The sequence below is a fragment of the Sciurus carolinensis genome, chromosome 4 (assembly GCF_902686445.1).
Source record: "Sciurus carolinensis chromosome 4, mSciCar1.2, whole genome shotgun sequence".
NCBI classification, from domain to species: domain Eukaryota; kingdom Metazoa; phylum Chordata; class Mammalia; order Rodentia; family Sciuridae; genus Sciurus; species Sciurus carolinensis.
The window spans coordinates 149,933,252-149,942,313 of record NC_062216.1 but is presented as its reverse complement, the minus strand read 5'-3'; the positions used below and the strand labels follow the sequence as shown (position 1 = coordinate 149,942,313).

At 40.5% G+C, this 9,062-nt stretch overlaps 1 non-coding gene across 1 annotated transcript; it reads right to left on the bottom strand.

Moving 5' to 3' along the window:
* Positions 1 to 1,417: 1,417 nt before the first annotated feature.
* On the bottom strand, positions 1,418 to 1,487 carry Trnav-uac (transfer RNA valine (anticodon UAC)). The gene has a single exon. It is a non-coding gene; the product is annotated as a tRNA-Val (tRNA).
* Positions 1,488 to 9,062: the final 7,575 nt, after the last annotated feature.

Below are 9,062 nucleotides of genomic sequence, written 5' to 3'. Positions count from 1 at the left end.
TTAAGCTGATTGGTTCCTGCCTAGCCCCCACCCTACATAAAAGCTGTGTGACTTCCTCAATAAATGAGTTCCTGCTGTGACGGGTCTCCCTGACTCGTCTGATTGTCCTTTGCCTGGAGGGCTGGGAGTGGGCGGTCAGTCGGCCTTACCTATCCTGATCTGACCTTGTTGGGGAGTGTCCCCTTCCCTTGCCGCTGGTCGAAAAGGGCAAGGGGTCTTAAGACCCCGACAGCTCTGTCCCACCAGGTGCTGGCCAGTGGTGCAAGTTGGTGTTCAAATGGGAGGAGCAGACTTGATGGCATCTGACTGTTGATATCTAAGAGGGTCTAGATATGGAGCAGGGCAGTGAAGGTTTCTATGTACAGGTGATGCTTCAAGTTAGCAAAGAACAAATATCATGCTCAAAAATGGATCATCTTTTTAGAGAAGAACGCTCCCAGAAACTTGGACTTCCATGGAAAATTTCTAGCCCATCTTGAAGACTTCATAGGGCTTTAGTCGAGTAATGCCAGGGTTCAATCCCACAGACTAAATCCCTGCTGTGAATTTTAGGAGAGTGTTGTAATGAACACATTACAGGCATCACAGATACTAGGTCTACCAAAAATCAAGTATTTTAGAGCCCACCTACTTGCATAGGTGATGCCAACCTAGAAGGTTAAGGAACTGATATTAGTGTGAGAAAACCAAGCAACATGGTCATGGTGAGGAGAATCAGCTACTCATGGGAGGTGTGTCTCTGTGGTAGTCCTATACTAGATTTCAAGGAAAGGGAGTATAAAAAAAATTTATAGAGTCCCAAAGTGCCGATAAATAAAAGACGTCCAACCTCACTGCCAATCAGGGAAATGCAAGTTAAAACCACAGTTGGCACAATGGTGTTATTGCACCATTTCACATCCATCAGATATGCTGAGAAAAGTTCCCTACCACATTGCAAAAATGTAGAATTATCCAAACAGAATGGATATTTTATTTAACAACAAATGATTTTGGTAACTTAAATTTTGCCTTACCATATATCCATACTCAACAACTGTAACTCCACATTATGTACAACCACAAGAATGGGAAGTTGTACTCCATATATTTTTAATATGTCAAAATATATTCTACTGTCATGTATAACTAAAAAGAATAAGTAAAAAATTTTAAAAAGATAAAAAATCTTGCATTACATTTCTGCAATGAAATTCTATAAGAGCTTTCTTAGCATGCACAAGGTCCTGAGTTCATTCCCAGAACTAGAACAACAATAACCAAACAAAATACATACAGACACAAAGGCACACAACAAAACAAGCAAGCAAAAATAAAACCAAAAAAATGCTACAAAGCAATGAACATGAATGAATATTAACTACAAGAGAAAACTGAAGGCACATTCATGAAAAAAATGTATTTTATTTTTATTTTTTGGTTGTACTGGGGATCAAACCCAGGGCCTCATGCTTGTAAGGCAAGCACTCTACCAACTGAGCTATCTCCCCAGCAGAAAAAAAATGCATTTTAGAGTACCTAGAGTAGCACAGCTTAGATTTTTAGAGTATATTTAAATATCTAGGTTAATGCAGAAAAATAAAACTTTTTTTCCCCACTATCATAATGCTTCCTAGTTTACATTGTACTTTTTAAGGTAGGTTCCTAGTGGCCCAATATGACGGTGAGTTCTTTGAAGTCATGAACTAAAAGCACACTACCTCAATAGTGTTAGTCAAATAAATTAATTAGCAAATGATTGAAGAGTTAAGGACACAATTGTTCATTGTTTAGCTGAAATTACTTGTACCAAGATCTAACCAACACTGCTGATCCTCAGTCCCTGTCCTGCTCCTGTTCAGTTTGACCTTTCCCTGGCATCCCTGACCTTCCATCTCACAGACCTGTTAGATTAGTCAGGTCAAGTTGGGAGAGAGATGATCTGTCCCCATAACTCACTTGCCATTCACATCTTTCATCTTGAAGCCAGAATTGGGGACAGGCAGTTAGTGTAGAAGAAATAGGGAATCGGGTCAGATTGAGAAGGTGGAGGCCATGAAAAGTCATCTGCCTCTGGAGGTTGGAAACCGCGCTGGGAGAATGGAATGTCAAGGACCTGCAGAGCCCATCGATAACCAAATTTACCTGCCCTTGTCAGGGACTGCAGGCAAGGAGATGCTAATTAATACCCGCTGGGCCCTTACCTGGCTGAATCACTTTGGCCCTCCCCCTGCCCCATCTGCTTCTCACCTTTTACATCCCACCTGCAAAATCAGGCCTAATCCCGTAGGCAGGAAGGAAAGAAACAAGGGGGAAAGAATTGGAGAACAAAACTTATAAAAAGGACAGGATATGCCCATCCTATGGATTCCGCCTTTGGGTCCCCTTCTTCCACCAGGGAGAAGTCTGCGTTTACTTTTCTTTAATAAAGCTTACTTTCTACTCTACACTTGCCTCAGCGTGCTTCTCTAGTGTCCAAACTTCAACATTAGAGGGAGCAGAACTCGTCACCGATAGAAGGTGGTATCAATCTCAGGTTGGGCGTTGGGACCTGAAGGCAGTTAGATGTCTTTGAGGTGACTTTGAGAAAGACCATGCTTTTCCTATGTGTGTGTGTGTTTGTGCATGTGTTTACTAACACATGTGCCAGCAAAAGACCAGCATGAGCTGAAAGTTAAGCTTTCTCATGACTGTATCACTCCTAATTTTAAAAACAATCAGGAAACACACACAGAGAAAAATAAACAAAACAAATGAATGTAAATACTGTGGCAAGACTCAGAGCATGTTGATGGGCCTTTAGGAGGCATTTCAAAAGATGTATCTAGAATAAATACCAAACAGTAGTATAAGCGGGGAGACTGAGGCCTTTAAAAATTCTAAAAAGATACAGGACATGGTGGCATATGTCTGTTATCCCAGTCACTGAGGAGGCTGAGGCAGTAAGATTTCAGGTTTGAAGCCAGTCTCAGCCAGCTAGTGAAGCTGGAAGCAACCTAATGAGACCGTTTCAAAATTAAAAAATAAAAAGGGCTGGGGGTGTGGCTCAGTGGTTAGGCACGCCTGGATTCATATCCCTGTATCAAAAAAAAAAAAAAAAAACCTAAAAAGAACAATAAGTAAAAGAATATTCAAGGTGTATTTGAGGCGATCCAAGATGGCGGCCTAGAGGGAGACTGCACCCCCAGTCGCTCCAGAACCCTGGAGTTAAGAAGGGGAGGCATTGAGAGACTCGGACTGAAATAGAGCCACGGGTGAGTCTGCCCACTGGGTAAAGCTCGGCCCGGGTGGCAGGCCCAGATCGAGGTGGCTTATCGGAGCCGGGCAGGGCAGCTAGAGTCATCCACAGGCAGCCCTGCGCACTCCGGCGGTGGGCCCCGCCCACACAGCCAGCTACTCCAGGTTCTCGGAACAGAACTGGCCCGCTAGTGGGAGCCTTTCTGACCAGAACAAGCTCCGAGTCCCGGAGCCCCTGCAGCGCAGCGTACTCCGGCAACGAACCAGCGGAGAGCCGCGATCAGCAAGCAGCCTCTGGGATTAGGGCAGGGCAGCCAGAGACCTCTTCAGGCGGCTCTGCCCACTCCGGCTGCAGGCTCTCTTCACGGGGTGATCCAAGATGGCGGCCTAGAGGGAGACTGCACCCCCAGTCGCTCCAGAACCCAGGAGTTAAGAAGGAGAGGCATTGAGAGACTCGGACTGAAATAGAGCCACAGGTGAGTCTGCCCACTGGGTAAAGCTCGGCCCGGGTGGCAGGCCCAGATAGAGGTGGCTTATTGGAGCCGGGCAGGGCAGCTAGAGTCTTCCCAAGGTAGCCTTCCACACTCCGGCAGTGGGCTCCTCCCACACGGCCAGCTGCACGGCGCAGGCCCACAGTGAGAGCATTTCCGCACAGAGCCAGTTCCAAACCGTGCAACCAGTAGGGGGCTAGGGGCAGTTTTCTTCGGATGAGCTGCTTTATCAGATTCCTCCAAGACATCAGGCTACTGAAGGCTGGGAGGTGATACACTGGAAATCTACCGGGACACTATAAGCCAGTAGCGGAAAACTGCAATATCTCAGGGTCCCACTGACAACTGACCAATATGAGAAAACAAGGGAAGAAAATGTCCCAAACAAACCTAGATACTACATCAATAAAACCCAATGACAGCACAGCAGAAGAAATGTCAGAAAGGGAGTTCAGAATGTACGTAATTAAAACGATCAGGGAAGCTAATGAGGAGATGAAAGAGCAAATGCAGGCATTGAAGGAGGAGATGAAAGAGCAAATGCAGGCATTAAATGATCGCACCAATCAACAGTTAAAAGACCAAATACGGGAAGCAAGAGATCATTTCAATAAAGAGTTAGAGATACTGAAAAAAAAACAAACTGAAATACTTGAAATGAAGGAACAATAAACCAAGTTAAAAACTCCATAGAAAGCATAACCAATAGGATAGAATACCTGGAAGACAGAACCTCAGACATTGAAGACAAATTATTTAATCTTGAAAGCAAAGTTGGCCAAACAGAAAAGATGGTAAGAAATCATGAACAGAATCTACAAGAATTATGGGATATCATGAAAAGGCCAAATTTAAGAATTATTGGGATTGAGGAAGGCTTAGAGAAACAAACCAAAGGAATGAACAATCTATTCAATGAAATAATAACAGAAAATTTCCCAAATCTGAAGAATGAAATGGAAAACCAAGTACAAGAGGCTTATAGAACTCCAAACATACAAAATTACAACAGACCCACACCAAGGCACATTATTATGAAAATACCTAACATACAAAATAAAGACAGAATTTTAAAGGCCGCGAGAGAAAAGAATCAAATTACATTCAGAGGGAAGCCAATAAGAATATCAGCAGATTTTTCAATCCAGACCCTAAAAGCTAGAAGGGCCTGGAACAACATATACCAAGCCCTGAAAGAAAACGGATGCCAACCAAGAATCTTATACCCAGCAAAACTTACCTTCAAATTTGACGATGAAATAAGATCCTTCCATGATAAACAAAAGCTAAAGGAATTTACAAAAAGAAAGCCAGCATTACAGAACATTCTCGGCAAAATATTCCATGAGGAAGAGATGAAAAACAACGATGCAAATCAGCAACAGGAGGCGCTAGCCTAAAGGAATAGCCAAATAAAGGAGAAACCAAATCATGTCAAAAACAAATATGAGTCAATTGACTGGGAATACAAATCATATCACAATAATAACCCTGAATGCTAATGGCCTGAATTCATCAATCAAAAGACACAGACTGGCAGATTGGATTAAAAAGAAAAATCCAACAATATGCTGCCTGCAAGAGACTCACCTCATAGAAAGAGACACCCATAGACTAAAGGTGAAAGGATGGGGAAAAACATACCATGCACACGGACACAGCAAAAAAGCTGGAGTATCCATCCTCATCTCAGATAATGTGGACTTCAAACCAAAACTAATCAGAAGGGATAAAGAAGGACATTACATGCTGCTTAAGGGAAGCATAAATCAGCAAGACATAACAATCATAAATATCTATGCCCCGAACATTGGCTCATCCATGTACGTCAAACAAATCCTTCTCAATTACAGAATTCAAATAGACCACAACACAATAATACTAGGTGATTTTAACACACCTCTCTCACCACTGGATAGATCGTCCAAACAAAAATTGAATAAAGAAACTATAGATCTCAACAACACAATCAGCGATTTAGACTTAATGGACATATATAGAATATACCATCCAACAAAGAACGAATACACTTTCTTCTCAGCAGCACATGGATCCTTCTCTAAAATAGACCATATTTTATGCCACAAAGCTACTGTTAGCAAATACAAGAAGATAGAGATACTACCTTGTACTCTATCAGATCATAATGGATTGAAATTAGAAATAAATGACAGAATAAAAAACAGGAACTTCTCCAATACCTGGAGACTAAATAATACACTATTATATGATGAATGGATAACAGAAGACATCAGGAGGGAAATAAAAAAATTCTTAGAAGTAAACGAGAACAAAGACACATCATATCAAAATCTCTGGGACACTATGAAAGCAGTACTTAGAGGAAGATTTATTTCATGGGGTGCATTCAAAAAAAGAAGTAGAAATCAACAAATAAACGACTTAACACTACAGCTCAAAGCGCTAGAAAAAGAAGAGCAGACCAATACCAAAAGTAGTAGAAGACAGGAAATAGTTAAAATCAGAGCTGAAATCAACGAAATCGAAACAAAAGAAACAATTGGAAAAATTAACAAAATAAATAGTTGGTTCTTTGAAAAAATAAATAAAATTGATAAACCCTTAGCCACACTAACAAAGAGAAAGAGGGAGAAAACTCAAATTACTAAAATTCGGAATGAACAAGGAAACATCACAACAGACACGAGTGAAATACAAAACATAATTAGAAGCTATTTCGAAAATCTATACTCCAACAAAACAGAAAACCTCGAAGACATCAACAAATTTCTAGAGACATATGAACTACCTAAACTGAACGAGGAGGACATACACAATTTAAATAAACCAATTTCAAGCAATGAAATAGAAGAGGTCATCAAAAGCCTACCAACAAAGAAAAGTCCAGGACCAGATTGGTTCTCAGCCGAGTTCTACAAAACCTTTAAAGAAGAGCTCATTCCAATACTCCTCAAACTATTCCATGAAATAGAAGAGGAGGGAACCCTACCAAACTCGTTCTATGAAGCCAATATCACCCTGATACCTAAACCAGACAGAGACACATCGAGGAAAGAAAATTTCAGACCAATATCCTTAATGAACATTGATGCAAAAATTCTCAACAAAATTTTAGCAAATCGCATACAAATATATATTAAAAAGATAATGCACCACGATCAAGTGGGTTTTATCCCAGGGATGCAAGGTTGGTTCAACATTCGGAAATCAATAAATGTCATTCACCATATCAACAGACTTAAAGTTAAGAATCACATGATTATTTCAATAGATGCAGAAAAAGCATTTGATAAAATACAGCATCCCTTCATGCTCAAAACACTAGAAAAAATTGGGGTAGTGGGAACATTCCTAAACATTATAAAGGCAATCTACGCTAAGCCCATGGCTAATATCATTCTAAATGGTGAAAAACTGAAAGCGTTCCCCCTAAAAACTGGAACAAGGCAGGGATGCCCTCTTTCACCGCTTCTATTCAACATCGTCCTTGAGACTCTAGCCAGAGCAATTAGACAGACCAAAGAAATTAAAGGGATACGAATAGGAAAAGAAGAACTCAAACTATCCCTGTTCGCTGATGACATGATTATATATTTAGAGGAACCTGGAAATTCCACCAGAAAACTTTTAGAACTCATAAGTGAATTCAGTAAAGTAGCAGGTTACAAGATCAATGCTCATAAATCCAATGCATTTTTATACATAAGTGATGAATCTTCAGAAAGAGAAATTAGGAAAACTACCCCATTCACAATAGCATCGAAAAAAATAAAATACTTGGGAATCAATCTCACAAAAGAGGTGAAAGACCTCTACAATGAGAACTACAGAACACTAAAGAAAGAAATTAAAGAAAACCTTAGAAGATGGAAAGATCTCCCATGTTCCTGGATAGGCAGAATTAATATCGTCAAAATGGCTATACTACCTAAAGTGCTATACAGATTCAATGCAATTCCAATTAAAATCCCAATGATGTACCTTGCAGAAATAGAGCAAGCAATTATGAAATTCATCTGGAAGAATAAAAAACCTAGAATAGGTAAAGCAATCCTCAGTAGCAAGAGCGAAGCAGGGGGTATTGCAATACCAGATCTTCAACTCTATTACAAAGCAATAGTAACAAAAACGGCATGGTATTGGTACCAAAATAGACAGGTAGATCAATGGTACAGAATAGAGGACATGGACACAAACCCAAATAAATACAATTTTCTCATACTAGACAAAGGTTCCAACAATATGCAATGGAGAAAAGATAGCCTCTTCAACAAATGGTGCTGGGAAAACTGGAAAACCATATGCAATAGAATGAAATTAAACCCCTATCTCTCACCCTACACAAAACTCAACTCAAAATGGATCAAGGACCTCGGAATCAGACCAGAGACCCTGCATCTTATAGAAGAAAAAGTAGGTCCAAATCTTCAACTTGTTGGCTCAGGATCAGATTTCCTTAACAGGACTCCCATAGCACAAGAAATAAAAGCAAGAATCAACAACTGGGATAGATTCAAACTTAAAAGCTTTCTCTCAGCAAAGGAAACTATCAGAAATGTGAAGAGAAAGCCTACAGAGTGGGAGAATATCTTTGCCAACCATACCTCAGATAGAGCGCTAATTTCCAGAATCTATAAAGAACTCAAAAAACTCTACACGAAGAATACAAATAATCCAATCAACAAATGGGCTAAGGAAATGAACAGACACTTCACAGAAGAAGATGTACAAGTAATCAACAGATATATGAAAAAATGTTCAACATCCCTAGTAATAAGGGAAATGCAAATCAAAACTACCCTAAGATTTCATCTCACCCCAATTAGAATGGCGATTATCAAGAATACAAGCAACAATAGGTGTTGGCGAGGATGTGGTGAAAAAGGAACACTCATACATTGCTGGTGGGGTTGCAAATTAGTGCAGCCACTCTGGAAAGCAGTGTGGAGATTCCTCAGAAAGCTTGGAATGGAAACACCATTTGACCCAGCTATCCCACTCCTTGGCCTATACCCAAAGGACTTAAAATCAGCATACTACAGAGATACAGCCACATCAATGTTCATTGCTGCTCAATTCACCATAGCCAGATTGTGGAACCAACCTAGATGCCCTTCAGTTGATGAATGGATAAAGAAACTGTGGCATATTTATACAATGGAATATTACTCCGCAATGAAGAATGATAAAATTATGGCATTTGTAGGCAAATGGTCGAAATTGGAGAATATCATGCTAAGTGAGATAAGCCAATCTCAAAAAACTAAAGGACGAATGATCTCGCTGATAAGCGGATGAGGACATATAATGGGGGGTGGGAGGGGCTAGCATTAGCTTTAGGGTTAGGTTTAGAGTTAGGCTAAGGACAGCGGC